General features: G+C 40.2%; 1 protein-coding gene across 3 annotated transcripts in view; it reads right to left on the reverse strand.

Moving 5' to 3' along the window:
- Positions 1 to 17,504, reverse strand: part of KCNIP1 (potassium voltage-gated channel interacting protein 1) — a 664,229-nt gene that overhangs the window by 380,445 nt on the left and 266,280 nt on the right. The window lies entirely within an intron of this gene.

Here is a 17,504-nt window from a genome sequence, read left to right on the forward strand (position 1 = left end):
AAACACCAGTTTGCATACAGAACAGGGATGGTTCAACTTACTGTATTTTCCGATGTATAAGACGCACTGGTTTATAAGACACACCTAGATTTTAGAGGAGGAAAACAAGGAAAACAGCATTCTGAACCAAATGGTGTAGTATTATATTTTTTAATAAAATTTCAGTGTAGTAGAATACTTTTTACAATCATGTATACTTTTATGTACACCTTTTACAAACTTCAAACTTGACAGCTTTAAGACTTGTGGACTTCAACTCCTAGAATTCCTTCACCAGTCATGCTAGTTCAGAAATGGGAGTTGAAGTCCACAAGCCTTAAGCTTGCCAGGTTGGAATACCTTTGCACCCCTAACCACTAACTCAGGTGTCTTCAAACTTGACAGACTTGTGGACTTCAACTCCCAGAATTCCTCCACCAGTCATGCTAGTTCAGAAATGGGAGCTGAAGTCCACAAGTCTTAAACTTGCCAGGTTTGAAGATCCTTGCACTCCTAACCTCTAACTTGGGGGTCTTCCAACTTGCAGCTTTAAGACTTGTGGACCTCAACTCCCAGAATTCTTCCATCAGTCATGCCAGACTCGGCTCTCCTCCTGATTCTCTCCCCCCCATACCCACCCACCCCATGGCTTAGATTCACACCCCCTACAGTTCTAGCTGGACTTACAGCTGGCATTGCTCTGCAACTGCATGACAGCTCCAAGCTCTGAAGACATAGCAGCCGTGAGTGGGAAGCCAAGCCCAGCTGAGGAAAATCAGATGAAGGCTATGCACCTGGGATGGGCTGGAATGTGAGTTGGGCTGGGGGTGGCTAGCTTTCCACCAGGTTCTTTTCTTTTAAAGAGAGAGAGAGAGAGAAAAGGGGGCTGTTGAATAACCCACTTCCCTAGAGAAAGAACTGTGTATCTCCCATCAATTACAGGGTAATTCTATCTTTCTTTCTGTCTTTCTATCTTTCTATCTTTACATTGCAATTGATGGGAGATACACATTTCTTTTTCTATAGAAGCTTGTAATTCACCTGCCCCCCTTTTTCTCTCTCTCTCTTTAAAATAAAAGAACCTGGTGGAAAGCTACCCCCCCCCCTCTGAACTCACACCCCAGCCGATCCCATGTGCGTAACCTTCCTCGGATCGTCCTTACATTGCAAGTGGAGCAATGAAAAAACCCTGCAAAGACTTAGGGCTTGGAAAACATTCTTCACAGAGAGAAACAATGAAAGAGCCTGCAAGGTAAGAGCTTGGAAGATCGTTAGCAGCTCGTTAGGGCTGGGAAAAAAAGCTACATTCAGTGTATAAGATGCACCGTAATTATCAGCCTATTTTAGGGAAGAAAGAGGTGCATCTTATACACTGAAAAATATAGTACCTCCACTACCAGTTCACATCACCCCCATCACATTGTGCATATGACCCACTGAGTACATGCAGAATCCTCTCTATATTTACAGAGAGTTATTTGCTAGCTGCAGTAACAGGAGAACTGGTTCGGGAGCATGGCCGGCCAGCCATAGGTGCTGGTTCAGCGAGCAGGTGCAAATTTCCACCACTGGTATAGGCAAATCAATCTTAACTGGCAGCAAACCACCACTGATTCAAAAGAAATAGGTCTACAGAGAATGCTACAGCCATCATTCTTTACATTGCTCTGATTGATTTGGAACAGCTGGGGAGCTTTGTGAGGATGTTTTTTGTAGATTTTAGCTCTGCATTTAACACAATACTTCCACATAGACTAGTGTCTAAACTTATGGATCTTGGACTTTCTTATTCAATCTGGCTTTGGATTATGGATTTCCTGTCTGGCTGCTCTCAAAAGGTCAGATTATTAATCATATCTCTTCAGCTCTTATTCTTAACACTGGTACCCCAAAGGGTTGCGTGTTGAGTCCCTTACTTTATACTCTTTATGTGCATGACTGCATTCCCACTCACACTAGTAATACTATTACTAATTTTGCAGATGGAACAACATTGGTGGGACTCATCCCTGGGCGGGGGGATACGTCTGCCTATCAAGATGAGGAGGTGGGCAGGCTTTCATGGTGTGGAAACAATAACTTGGTCTTTAACACCAACGAGACCAAGAAGATTGTAGTGGACTGTAGAAGAAATTGATCAGATATCCAGCCCTTGCTTATCAATGGAGACCGAGTGGAACAAGTGACCAGTTTTAGGTTTCTGGTGTTATCATAAAAGAGGACCTGATCTGGGGCAGCACTGGTCAAAAGGGCCCACCAGAGATTATACTACCTGAGACTTCTCAGAAAACAACAAGTGAAAGAAAAACTGCTGGTGACCTTCTATGACTGCACCGCAGAAAGTATTTTAACTTACTGCACCTGTGTATGGTTTGCCAATTGCACAGTGGCAGATAGGACAGAACTCCAAAGGGTTAACATCATTTGCCAGAGGCTCATTGGTTGCCCTCTCTGCTTTTTGGGAGAGTTTTATAGCTCCCACTGCCTTAAAAAAAGTTCAAAACATTCTTAAAAATCCATCTCATCCTGAGCATCCTTTTTTTTTTTTTTGAACTATTACCATCTGGCAGATGGTACAGGATAATAAAAACAAGAACAAATAGGCTGAAAAACAGCTTTCATCCCAGGGCAGTAACTAAACTGAATTCTACTGTATAGTGCAATATTAATGCAATATTGGGTTTTCAGTTCAATTGTATAGATTGTGAAGGATGTGTGTGTGTTTTATTTTTATAGTTATAATGTACACTGAAGATGGCATTTAATTTTGTTGTAAAAAGTGCAATGACAATAAAGTCAAATAAAGTAAATATATGAGGCAATAGAATAATTGTGTGAGCCTATGATAAATCAGTTTTCCCCGCCTGGCTACTTCCAGATGTGTTGGGACTGTGGACCAAAGGTTTCCCAGAACTCTTGGAAATCTCCAGCCGTTTGAAGAAGAGAGTTGGGGTGAGGTGGGGACAGATATTGCATCTGTGTGTTTTCTAAATGTTTCACAGAACTTGACAGAGCTAGTGTACCAGGCAAACCTGGAAAAGCTTTGAAAACAGCTTCTGCAAGAGTGCCCTGGAGGCTGCCAAACAAGTGAGGAAAGGCTCAAAAACTGAAAGACGTTCAAAGCAATATCTACTCGGCCTAGAAATCTTGAAGTGTAGAAATGGCATCTAACCTCTAATTAAATATTGCACCAAAAATGAATTGAAATATGCCCAAGGCAATTTAGTACTATTGTCAAATAACCATCAATTAAGAAGGTTTTCTTTCCATTAAATTTGCATCTATCACTTCCCTTCCTTCCATTAACAGTTTCTGACTTAACATAGAGCCCTCTTGTGCTTTTGATTCCAACTCCCATGATTCTCAGCCAACATGACCTGCTTTATAGAAAAATGGGCATTTGAAATCTCACAGATCCAAAAGGTAGTAATTGGAGAAAGGTGGCTCTGAAGCAAGAAAAACAAGTATTTTAAATATTTTTTTCAGTATTTGAACATCTCAGTGAGATCCTATCTCCCCTTAACATCTCCTTTTCCGAAACAGTTGCCCATTTGTTTCAATCCTTCATGTTCACAGAACTTGTTTTGCATTTGCATTTAGCAGAGAGATAACTACATAGTGTTCTGTCTGGGTCACTTCAGAAGCCAATACCAACCCAAAAAGAGAAGCCAGACACACTGGTAAAAGTCAAAGGCAGTTTTATAAAATTCAAGAAAAACACAGGTAATAGAAAATGTCCTTACAAACAGGAAAATGCTGTATCTTCAGATATATTCACGAAGGCCAAAAGTCCATGCAGCAATACAGAATTCTTGCTGCCAAGCCAAGGCTGTATATAGCAGACCTATACCTCCCACGGATCTTCCAAAGCTGCTGGGCCACAAGCCAGGAACAGAGACGCCGAGAAACAAGACAGGATAACGCCACGCCAAGCTGATAACACTCCACATGGCTTAAAGGGATTGCCTGCCTTTTAAACCCTGCTGATGAGTACCACACCCAAACCCAGCTGTTTCTACTTCAAATGTGAAAATATCTCTTTAACTGCTCCTTTCGTTGCTCTGAATGTCGCTGTCTCATGTCAATGACAGCTTGTGCGTCATCACCTAATGACGCCAAGCTACTGGCTGGGGAGAGCCCCCCCCCCCTGGCTCTCATGCTGTTCTCCTTCATCCCATTCCTGATTTTCCTCTCCCCGTCCGACTGTTCAGCCCCCTCCTCTGCGCTGTCATCCTCCTCCGGGCATGGAGCCAGCAGAGAGACAGCTGGTCCCTGAGCAGCCTCAGGCTGAATCACAACACATAGCTAAGTATTTTTTTAAAAATAATAATTATAAGGGGTTTAATATTGGGGTATATAAGCACTTATATTTCCATTTTATTTATACATTGTTCTCTAAGCCTTCAAAAGGAGGGTTACGAATATGCATAAGGAAATGCAATGAAATATTCAAGGCTGTATATTTCATAATGAGTTTTTTCAGGTCAGAGAAGTAGCACTTTTTTCTTTACAGTCAGGCCGTGCAAAAGAAGCATTTAGGCTGATGCTAGCAGAACTCACCTGCACAAAGTCTATTGGAAATGGGGGATGAAAGGCTGTCTCAGCTTACGTTTTGAAGAAAAAAATATGGAAGGATGAATGGTGACTAAAGTACTCATAACCCCTCCTTCTCTGCATCCCCATTCCCTTTAACACACCATTATTCTTTCTAGAAAATGGGAACTTTATAAAGGTATGTTTAAAGATGTTGTAATGATGGTGTGCTTCAAAAAGAATATTGCAGTGAAAGAGGAAAGAATAATAGGCAGTCCACTAGTTATTGTGCTGCTCAGATCCTGGCAACTAAAGCCCATGTGTTACACACACAGTCTAGATATTTATTTACCCAAATAAAAGCCCAGGGATAACATTTAAAGTGTTAGCAAGTTGTCTCTGTGTAGTCAAGTCTCCAAGCAGCTCAGATAAAATCATTACAGAGGGAACTCAGTAACATAGACACGTAGACACCGTACCTGGAGTATCTGATAGTAGTGAAAACTTCAGCTCTCCATATTAATGATCAGAGGCCACTTAAGTGACTGGGATACAGTGTAAATTAGGTTGGGCAGTCATAAGACAAACAGAAAAAAGGAAAGATTAAATTGAAACTTTGAACAACGTATGTTGTGGGATAAGGTTACATGCAGGGGTGGGTTACTGCCCAGACCGGGGGTGGGGGGCGACACAGTGTGGTAGCAAAGATGAAGGTCCACCCCAGAGCACCCTATTTGCACTGAAAGATGTTGAAAGAAAGCACAGTGTCCCACATAAGCCATGCCCACAGTGTATTAGTAAAGATTTGGATAGCCCTTCACTGATTACAAGTATTGAAAAATATAGAACTAGACTTATAAGCTATAAATTGTGGAACACAGTATAAACCACATAGATATTACAGGAATATAGATTTTTTAAAAAGATAATAGACAAATATAGAAGGGGTTAAGAAGATTTCAAATAGCCATCATATAACCATTGCAATTGGGATTGACAATTCAGCCACTAAACAAAGAGGTGAAAAAATTGCATGACCACAAATGTCCTTTTTCTACACTCCGATCTTTGAAATGTTCACCTTGGTACTAGAATGTGGTTTGCATATATATATTCATTGGAGAGGAAGGGATTATAAGAGAGTAAATAGGCACATGATAGGTAATCCATATGGAAAGGAATGTTCTAATGTGAAACTGATTAAAATGTGATTATCAGTTTTAAGAATGAGCTGGCAGGGAACATGAAATTAGCAATTTTTAAGGAACTATGCAAAAAAGCAACTCAGAAAGAAATATTTTAAAGCAATCTCTCCATTATGCAAGGAAGAAGGAAAAAAAAAATGGATTGCCATTGGACAATGTGTTTTAACTGACTGCAATGATGCCTATGTCACCAGGACAAAGTCTCAGTGTGAAGACTAAATGCAGGGATTGATTGCAAAGGGTTTTTTTAAATTACCATGATAACTGTAAGGCTTTACTGTCCAAGGCAATTTCTGAACGAATGCTATCTATAAAAATGCATATTTAGAAACTAAAAAATTATAACAACCTCTAAACAAATCAGAAGAAAATCAAATTATTTGAGTTATAAATATTTTTCTAACAAAATTCCCACCTGGAATGTAATTTGTGTATCAACCTATTGCTAACATGTTGTAAGCCGCCCTGAGTCTAAGAAGAAGGGTGGCATAAAAATCGAATGAATGAATGAATAAATAAATAAATAAATCTATCTCTGACTCATAACCTCTCAAGGTTAAACCTATGACAAACTTTCAGAAATGGACAAATTCAGATAAGAATCTAAACATACATGAATCTGTACAAGGAATCCTCAAATGAGCGTAGCTGCTGTCAGCTTTTCTTTTAAGAAGCCAACTATGTCTTTGATGCAGATTATGCAAACTTTGTAGGAAGAAATGACATTTAAAAAGAGCTTTTCCTGCTTTCAAAGATAAAAGTTTCTTTCAAAGACTAACAATAACAACTGAGATGGCAATGAATACATTAGTGCCAGAGTAAAAAAAACCTACATTGAAGAGAATTAATACAGTGGTACCTCTACTTAAGAACTTAATTCGTTCTGTGGCCGGGTTCTTAAGAAAAAAACGTTCTTAAGTAGAAGCAATTTTTCCCATAGGAATCAATGTAAAAGCAAATAATGAGTGCAAACCCATTAGGAAAAAAAAAAATAAAAAAAAATAAAAGTTCGGAATTTGGGTGGAAGGAGGAGGAGGAGGAAGAAGAGGAGGAGAAGAGTTGCTGCTGAAGGAAGAACGTGAGGTGAATCCAAAACTTTAAGGCTTTAAAAAAAAGAGGGACTCTTAAGTAGATGTACCACTGTATATACAAAGTGTAGGAAATCCAGAATGGTTGAAATGGATATACAAGGTGCAAAACCACATGGAAAATTTGCAATTGCTTTGCTATCCAAATGCTGCTTTAGCTAAAGAAGCATCCTAAAAGTTATTACAATGAAATAATATACACTGCTCAAAAGAATAAAGGAAACACTTAAATAACACAATATAACTCAATCAATATAACCCAATCAAACTTCTGTGAAATCAAACTGTCCACTTAGGAAGCAACACTGATTGACAATCAATTTCATGTGCTGTTGTGCACATTCAACTTTGTACAGAACAAAGTATTCAATGAATACATTTAGTGCCAGAGTAAAAAAAAACCTACATTGAAGAGAATTAATGCAGTGGTACCTCTACTTAAGAACTTAATTTGTTCCGTGCCATCAGTCAATGAGAATATTTCATTCATTCAGATCTAGGTTGAACTGTGTTTTATGTCTGTGTGTGTTTTCTGACCTTGGTTATGTTCTTGTTTTATTACCAAACTAGTTAACATCATCAGTGCAAGAAGGGTGTGGGGTTTGCTCTCCTTTTATATACTAATGACTTGCCCTGTCAGTGTGGGTGGGAGTAGTCTTCATGGTTCCTTGATTAGACTGTGGTTTATTGTTAGCTTGTTCATTTGAATTTGTGGTTTCTTGATAGAGTATTCTATTTTCTAGTGTTTTGCAATTTCAGATATTCAGCAGTACTGTATATGTCAAGGGGAAAAAAAGTAGTTTTGAACAAGCTGGTCAATTTGAAACATAACTTGAGTCTGTATGCTATTTACTGTGTTTGCTTTTCTGTTTCTCTTATCTGTTGCCAATTTTCTGGTTCTTCAGACTTCTAACCCATTTAGGTTTAGGTTTAGGTTTATTGGATTTATATGCCGCCCCTCTCCGCAAACTCGGGGCGGCTCACAACAATAATAAAAAACAGTACAGTACACAATACCAAATCCAATGCCCACCCATCCAGATTCCAATTGAAATTAATAATCTCATTAAAAAACAGTATATATATAAAAAAAAAAAAAAAAAAAAACAGGCACACAGTCAGTCAATCAACAAAACAACATGGGCAAGGGGGAGGTGTTTTAGTTCCCCCATGCTTGACGGCAAAGGTGGGTCTTAAGGAGTTTACGAAAGGCAGGGAGGGTGGGGGCAATCCTAATCTCAGGGGGGAGCTGGTTCCAGAGGGTCGGGGCCCCCACAGAGAAGGCTCTTCCCCTGGGTCCCGCCAGACGACATTGTTTAGTCGACGGGACCCGGAGAAGGCCAACTCTGTGGGACCTAACCGGTCGCTGGGATTCGTGCGGCAGGAGGCGGTCCCGAAGATATTCTGGTCCGGTGCCATGAAGGGCTTTATAGGTCATAACCAACACTTTGAATTGTGACCGGAAACTGATCGGCAGCCAATGCAGACTGCGGAGTGTTGGAGTGATATGGGCATACTTGGAGAAGCCCATAATTGCTCTCGCAGCTGCATTCTGCACGATCTGAAGTTTCCGAACACTTTTCAAAGGTAGCCCCATGTAGAGAGCGTTACAGTAGTCGAGCCTCGAGGTGATGAGGGCATGAGTGACTGTGAGCAATGACTCCCGGTCCAAATAGGGCCGCAACTGGCGCACCAGGCGAACCTGGGCAAACGCCCCCCTCGCCACAGCTGAAAGGTGTTTTTCTAATGTGAGCTGTGGATCGAGGAGGACGCCCAAGTTGCGGACCCTCTCTGAGGGGGTCAATAATTCCCCCCCCAGGGTAATGGACGGACAGATAGAATTGTCCTTGGGAGGCAAGACCCACAGCCACTCCGTCTTGTCTGGGTTGAGTTTGAGTTTGTTGACACCCATCCAGGCCCCAACAGCCTCCAGGCACCGGCACATCACTTCCACTGCTTCGTTGACTGGACATGGGGTGGAGATGTACAACTGGGTATCATCGGCATATTGATGATACCTCACCCCATGCCCTTGGATGATCTCACCCAGCGGTTTCATGTAGATATTAAATAGCAGGGGGGAGAGGACCGACCCCTGAGGCACCCCACAAGGGAGAAACCTCGGGGTCGACCTCTGACCCCCCACTAACACCGACTGCGACCGACCGGAGAGGTAGGAGGAGAACCACTGAAGAACAGTGCCTCCCACTCCCAACCCCTCCAGCCGGCGCAGAAGGATACCATGGTCGATGGTATCGAAAGCCGCTGAGAGGTCAAGGAGCACCAGGACAGAGGACAAGCCCCTGTCCCGGGCCCGCCAGAGATCATCCATCAACGCGACCAAAGCAGTTTCCGTGCTGTAGCCGGGCCTGAATCCAGACTGCTGAGGACCTAGATAATCGGCTTCCTTTCCAATCATAAACTGTCTCCTTTCCAATCATAAACTGTCTCCCCCACCCTATTTTTTTTACTATGCATAAGTTGTCAACTATTGTTACCCTCTACAGGTAAGTACTGTATTTGCCTCATCCATTGGGTTGACTTCTGAAGGCAGCTGAAGAACAAACAACTAAAATGTTTCTTTAGATCTCTCCTTCAAAGTTAAAGCAGGTAAGTTCTGAGATTCTAACTAGAACAGGAAGGTATACTTTAAAAAAATATCGCTTGAAAAGGAATTGGTAAAGGAAGATATGGGATTAAAAAGAAATGAAGCAACAGACAATTGCACTGAATGAAAATACTTATGCAAAAATGGTAATGAAAACTGTTGGAAGCAAATGTTCTAAATCAAATATCGAGGCATCAGATATGCTCTGTTCAAATGTTTGGGTTTAAATACTATGTGAAAATGGGCATCTGTTAATGCCACACTAAACAGTTTATTTGCTGCATTCATTATTCATGTTTAGCTCTGTGTGAATTCTAGAACTTTGTGACACATCAGACAAATGGAATAAGGAAATTATTTTTCAGAAGCATAAAGAAACAGCATAAAAGCCAACTAAAAACAGTTGCTGTGACAATCCATCATTTTGAGTATTTTAAGAAAGTAACAAATGCAGATGGTGCATTTGTTCTAGAAAGTTGAAATGTATTTTCTATTGTGAATATAACTAAAGCAGCTAGAAAAGATAATCATATTGCCATTGTCATTCCCCCCATTAAAAAGCATATGGATATTGAAATGCAAATAAGCAAATCAATACCCAAACTACTGTAATGATTCATATGTGCATTGCTTAAAAAAGAACATAAACAGCCTTTTCTTTTCAAGACTGTATACCTGCTCTCCCAATCCTTTATGTGTGAAGACAAATGTAAGGAATAAAAGAATGTATTTGTGTGGGGGGGGAGTGTTGGAAAATTTTAGAAAGACTCATGACTTAGTAAAGTCCAGGTGGTGTTGAATTTTGTTTTGTTTTCAGATTATTAAGCAGTCAATTCATTTTATTTATTCATTTATTAATCCGATTTCTATGCTGCCCTTCTCCTGGGACTCAAGGCAGCTCACTACAAAGAATACAATACATAAAGAAATCTAATATTTAAATATTTAAATGTGCTAAAAGCTCACTACTAAAAACATAATAATTTGATTTACATTAAGTCTAAAAACCCCTACACATTTAAGAAACTGACATCCACATTCACCTTCACTATTCTTCATTCATGGGCCAGGAATATCAAAAGTTCCCTTCAAGCTGTCGACAGAGATGTGTTTTCAGAGCTTTGCAAAAGCCTTGGAGGGTGGGGGTGGTGCAAATCTCTGGGAGGAATTGATTCCAGAGGGCCAGGGCCACCACAGAGAAGGCTCTTCCCCTAGGCCCCGCCAGAGAGCACTGACTAGCTGACGGGACCTAGAAAAGGCCAACTCTGTGGGACCTAATCTGTTGCTGGGATACATAAGGCAGAAGATGGTCCCATAGGTAATACATAAGATACAAATCCAATATTAAAAACAATTTTAATATGTTGTAAGCCTCTCCGAGTCCTCGGAGAGCAGTGGCATATAAATCCAATGAATGAATGAGTGAATGAATGAATGAATGAATAAATAAATAATATGCAAACTAGATTTCTAATCTTGATCATACTGTGTCACATATTACATTCCTTGCTGTTTGTAAGAACAGTATCAGTGAGTTTTGGCATATACTGGCCAGTATATATAAAATTAAATCCAAGTCCAATTTTATCAATGTTGTTGACACTACTCTATTCAAGCTAGGATATCTAGAGATGACTTAAGAAGCTAACCTATGTGCAATCATCTTGGAAATACAAGCAGTTACATGCCACTCCATTAACCTGGGATGTCATGTGCATGTTCCCAACTTTACCAGGCTAGTCTGAAATTCCAAGAGTACTAAACTGGAGCCCTCTGTGATAATTCTGAAGACCACATTTCCCCACATCATTTGCTGTGCCACATTAGAGGTCCTCATCCTGGTATTTTTCACCTTCTGGACACACTGAAAATTTCCTACATTCTTGTTTGTTTACTTCATCCAGAGATAAGGTGGAAGGTAAGGCAGGTAGGCAGACAGATAACAAACTAGAAGTAATACAAAACAGAACAAATAACTTGGTAGCACACAAATTCAAAGAAAAGTCCAAAACATTTTTAAAGACAAATGAAAGAGAACATAAAGCCTAGTAAATCCTCTGTAACTGCTGCTTCTTGAAAACTGGTGTTGTAGATCTTAAGGTAGTAATGGAGAGATGAGCTTCAGGGAGCAGATGCTGAAGGCAGCACCAACAGCTTCCTAGCTATTCTTTTGAGCCTGCCAACCATTCCTCTCTATTAGAAGATAGTCTCTCCAGAGTCTCCTAAACTAATGTGCTATTCTCAGGTAAGGTGAAAAGCCTTAACGCAATGCCATTTTTGGCTGTCATTTCAGCTAGCTTCTCTACTCACAGGGGAGGGGGAGCTATCTCACCCTTTGCATTAGGCAGCAAGGTCTCTTGGGAAACATGTTAGTTTTTTTATCTTATACGGGGGTTTGTCCAGAAAAATATTATCTAGCTTTTCCAACTTGCAAAGTTGCTAAAAAAAAAGGTCCCAGAGCAATGAATTGTCAGTAAACAAAAACTGCTTCTATCTAGAAACGGCAACCTGAGGTTGGCCACACCAACAGGATTGCAGCTTGAGGTGCCTACAATGACTGACTCCCTACTGCCCACTGACTTTCTACAATGTCATTGGTTTCCGCATAAATAAAAGGGCAAATGGTTGGCCGTCCAGTATTTTCATCAGTGCAGATAAAACTGCATTTAGCTTTGGAATTCTTGAACTGCTGCTTGCTTGCTACCTTCTGCTACTGAATTTACAGCAGATTAAGCTTTCTGCCTTGGCCATTTCCCCACCAATTACCATATGGACATGTATTTCCTGTTTCTGACATGTTGATAACACTAATTTTGTGCACATCATACCCAATATACAGTATTTTTAAATATTACAGCTATTATTTTTCTTAAAATAAAACAAGCAGCACTTACGAAGACCCCATTCAAGTGCCAGCACTGAGGAATTGAATCACAAAATTAAACAAATGAAAAGACATGTAATTCATACTTTCAATGAAAACTGCTAACTATCAAACATATTAACTTCCACCTTCCAAATTTTATCATATCTGTATCTGATAATAGCACAGCAATAATCACGCTAATGCTATCACAATATTTAATATTCTACAGTTTAATATTATTTCCTGTGAAAAGCTACAAGAAACTCAAATATATCACACCATATGAAAATGTGATTTCCACACAATCTCAGCTATGGTATGTTCACACTAATCTCTTTGTCCTTGGTGCAAGGTCCAAAAACACTATTTCCAGTGCTATTATCGGAGTGGGAATTGAACTAATTTGCAGACGCTACTGCCAAAGACTTGCTGTATTGTTATTCCAGTAGGAAAAGATGTCAGCAACATTTTGTGAATGCTTCCAGCATTACTGAAACACTTTCAGGAGAGCTTTTGGGAGCCCAGTTTCTGTGCCTGTGGTTTCTTTCCATTTTTGAGCAAATGGTTTCAATCAGAGGTCCTCACCTGATCCACTGATGTTTTTCTTAAGAGTTTCAAAGAGAAAGAAATACAAATGCAGAGTCGAAAGTGTGGGCCACTGGAGGCTAAATGGGATGTGAAAGAAAGACACCCTCCTGAAGATCGGTGAAGGAGCAGCCTTTTCAATGCCTTTCTTTTCTGTTAGTAAGATAAAAACAATTTTTCTCCAGGTTGCCGTTGCAAAATATATTGGATAGTTTTGTAGCTACTGTTGGTACCCATCAGCATGATTCCAGAGTTTTAAAACAGAATCAGAGTGTGGTTTTCATATTTATAGTTGAGAAGCTTTTATAAAAAGTAGGGGGGAAAGATGAGGGAGCAAGAATTTTTTTTTTTTAAAAAAAGTAGTCATCAGGATTCACCTTGATGGCATCACTTCCATAGACATTCATTCTTCCTGTAATATCATAATTTTCAGTATACAAATTATAGTACAAAAGAAAGTAGTAAGGCCACGTTTTCAGCTCTTGATTCTTCCATTATTTTGTAAGCAATGAAGAAGAATAAAAGTAGCATGAAAAATGAATTGTGGAGTTATTAGCATTTTAAAAAACTGCCCATTTTACCGGCAAACTAATAGTGAGGCTTGGCAGAGCTGCAAAAGGACTGTCCATTGATTCAGAATTGAAGAAAAATGTGATCCAGGGCATGCTTGCCTGTTCAAATTAGTGCATGTTGGCATTGCCTTGAACCTGTTAATCCAGTGGTTTTCTATTTTTTGCAAACAGAAAATAAAGTCCAACACACAGTGATTCACAGAGAGTTTACGGAGAAGGGTGGCATACAAATCTAAATAATAATAATAATAATAATAACAACAACAACAACAACAACAATAATAATAATCCCCACTGATGGGTATGCCTTGTTGTGGTAGTGGGGCTTGTGTGCTTCAATGAAGCTGAGAGCTGTGCCGGCGGTAGTGTAAACTACTGGTAGGTCTAACGTTGCCGGAGTGGTCAAAGCAGAGGAGCCAGACTAAACATACCTAACCCATTTAAACTAATGGAGAGACAAAGCAAAAAGAAGTCCATACTGGCTCGGTCGTCACCCAGGATAAAAAGGACTGCGGTGGCTGCTGGGGAACCTGAGCAGCCATCGACAAATGAGCTACAGGAACAAAACAAACAAAGCTTACAAATCAAAAAGCGGCAGAAATTCTCAATGTCAGAGAATCACACAATCATGAAGTGTTATTACAACATGGAGCCTGAAAATCGTGGATATCAAAGACGGATGTACCAATTATGGAAACAAGAATATGCAGTTTCAAAAATAACGGAACTTCGACTGGCCGATCAGCGATGACTCATAATCAGGAACCAAATGTTCAGTGAAGTCGAATTATAAGAAATACAGAAAATTTGCAAAATAGAAACACCAAAATCTGATCTGGCACCAGTAGAAGCTCCAATAAGATCTGGACTCACTGCACAACTGGAACCTGATGAAAACTTGGAAAGACAGCAAGAAGCTGCAGATGAGACATTTGGTGCTATGACTCAAAGGCAGCAAGAACTGAAGGACCAAATATTTGCTCATGCAGGGTCCAATGCAGAGCGAAAGAGACTGCCAGCCTTAAAAAACATAAGCAAGAAACGACTTGTCCCACTGATGGAAGATATTAACTCTGCACTTTCAACTGTCAATGTAACTTCAATTGAAGAATTGAATCAGCTTGTCTACAGTACAGCTATGATAGCAACTGAAGAACTAGGATTACTGCAACAGAAACCAATGGGAAAACCAACTGGAAAACCAAAATGGAAAATCCGACTAGAACTGAAAATTAAAAGCTTGAGATCAGATGCAAGTCACTTGAAGAACATTAAGGAGCAGAAACTGAGCAATCAGAAGATCAAACTATTTGACAAAAAAGTACTGACTTGGTACAATTGTAAAAGGCCGCTTTACTGGGATCCGCACACATAATTTGCCGCTACATCACATAGTCCTAGGTGCTTGGGAAGCGCCCGACTGGTGATGAAATACGAAATCCAGCATAGTGATCTCGTTTGCTGAATTGTATTGACATAATAATAATAATAATAATAATAATAATAATAATAATTATTATTATTATTATTATTATTATTATTATTATTAAATTATTTCTACAATATAGAGATACTCCTTAAATCAGTCCTATCTTAAGACCATGTGACAATAGCTATACAATCTGCTAAAAGACAGTCATCTTCCCACACTTATACACTAAATCAATGATGGCAAACCTATGGCACTCGTCCCACAGGTAGTACGTGGAGCCATATCTGTGGTACATGAGCCATTGCCCTAACTCAGCTCCAATGTGCATGTGTGTGCCGGACAGCTGATTTTTGGCTCACACAGAGGCTCTGGGAGGGCGTTTCTGGCCTCCAGAGGACTTCTGGTGGGTGGGGAAAGCTGTTTTCATCCTCACAAGGCATTGAATTATAAATGTAAGCACTCATGCATGCGCAATAGCACATGCCCATGCTCTTTGGGCATCTGAAGAAAAAAAAGGTTCACCATCACTACTCTAAATCATTCCAATGGTGCCTTTTTTCAAAAGACAACTTGACTTTGTTTTTCCTTGAAGACATTTCACTTTTCATCCAAAAAGCTTCTTCAGTTCTGACTCCAGTTGTCTTTGAAAAGAAACAAGCACTGTGAGGGCAACCATAACTGATGACTGAGAATTGCAAGGTCGGTCCAATTATCGGCCGGCTGAAAGTTGTGCCGGGGCCAGGAGAATGTGACCTTGCTGCTTGTGCTGGTCGGGCTTCAGCGATTTCACATAGCATCGTGAGATCGCCATTGATGGCTTCGTGCCTTCGCGCGCAGCCTCTTGGGAACCAGGGGCATGTCTGGGCAAGCCATATAAATAGGGCTGCGCCTCAGGCCTTCCTCCTTTTGCCCCCGGCTGCTGAAGAGCAAAGACGTGCAGTGTTCATCATTGAGGGAGCCACGTGCCATGGGCCTTCAAACAGGCTGCGTTTGGTTTGGAGAGGGTTGAAGCTGATTTAGGCCACTTTACCATATACTTTCACAGGGCTGGTGGGCTTGATATTTAGCTGATGGTATCAGCGGTGAGGGTTTTTAGGGTGGTCTCACACTTCATCTTATTTACTGATCCTTGACAGACTTAAAAGGGAATTGGGACTTTGAGGCCTTGTACAGGCCCGGGGCCTTAAGCCATTCATTCTAACCTCCCCTTTTATTTCTTTCCTTGTAAGCAGGGTATTTTGGTACAATAACAGTGGTGGTATATTTTATTGAGGGTTTTATACTATCATACATGTTTTATCACACATGAGGCTCAGCTACCTACTGGGGCACGCTACGTATTTGAGATAACTTTAATTGCTACTCAGTGATCTACTGTGTCAGTTATGGCTCCATGGAAGAGGAGGACCACGCCGGCAGCACCTGAACCCAGCACCTGTCCTAGGAGGTGGTGAAGAAAGGACATAGTTCTTTCTACTTTATTCTATTTTTTCTCACAACAACCCTGTGAGGTAAATTGGTTTGAAAGAGAGAGTGAGTGGCCCCAAATCCTCCAGCAGCTTTCATACCTAAGGCAGGACTAAAGGACTTTTCCCCTTGTCTCTGTTATCTCACTTGCTATCCTGATTCTAAAATGCATGTTAATGAATATTTGCTAGTCAATGATTGAAATAAAATGACTGAGACTGAGACTGCTAATGAATAGAGATTACTGCCTATAAACCTAACATATCCTAGTCCTGGCAGTGATGACAGGGCCCTGGCCAATCTTCCTTGAACCCCATAAAAGCTAGAGATCTGGCACAGTGAAGCTATACTAAACAACAAGGGTATATCCAAATGGTCCATGAATGAGCATTTGGGAAATCCAAATGTTCTCCAGACATACTTACAATATGTCCTGCCTAGCTTGCTACTCAACTAAAGATAGCAATGAGACGGTGCTTTCCAGAAGTGGCCTAGTTTACTAATCAGCTCTGCCAACTTTCTTAGTAGTCTGGAAAACCTACTGACCATAGGCAGGAAAATCCATCACCAAAGGGAACAAGTTAATGGTCTTCTTCTTCTTCAACATTATTATGCCAACCCTGGCACTTTAGAAAAGCAACTTGAAAAATGCTTGCTTTCTAATCAGGGCTTGAAATGTTTTTTATTATTATTATTTTTAGGTTGCAACAGGACATTTTGTGCATCAGATCAACACAATTTGTTGTCTAGTGTGAAGCCTGCTATCTATGTTTTAAAAGAGTACTGGGAGAATCATTAAAAAGATTACTATAGTGAACCATTTGAAGAGATCTGCAGAGTTAATGGACTCTAAAATATCTATCACCCCTGCTATTTTCATCCCATTTTTTCCCCAAGAAAAAAAAAGTACTGTACCATGTTTTTCCCAAAATATTTTTTTGGGGGAAATATAAGGCTGTCATACTTTTTTGAAACATGGAATAAAGATCTGGCCTTATGGCTTGTACTTAAATGTCCAACTGGGCTTATTATCAGGGGATGTCTTATTTGTGGGAAATAGGGTAGATATTTTGATGCATCTCTGTTACAGCTGATAGATAAATCTTTTGCTGAACCAAATCTCGAAACAGCTTTAAAAAACCTGGCTTCTTTTTTTAAAAAAAATATTG

Source organism: Erythrolamprus reginae, chromosome 2 (assembly GCF_031021105.1).
Source record: "Erythrolamprus reginae isolate rEryReg1 chromosome 2, rEryReg1.hap1, whole genome shotgun sequence".
NCBI classification, from domain to species: Eukaryota; Metazoa; Chordata; class Lepidosauria; order Squamata; family Dipsadidae; genus Erythrolamprus; species Erythrolamprus reginae.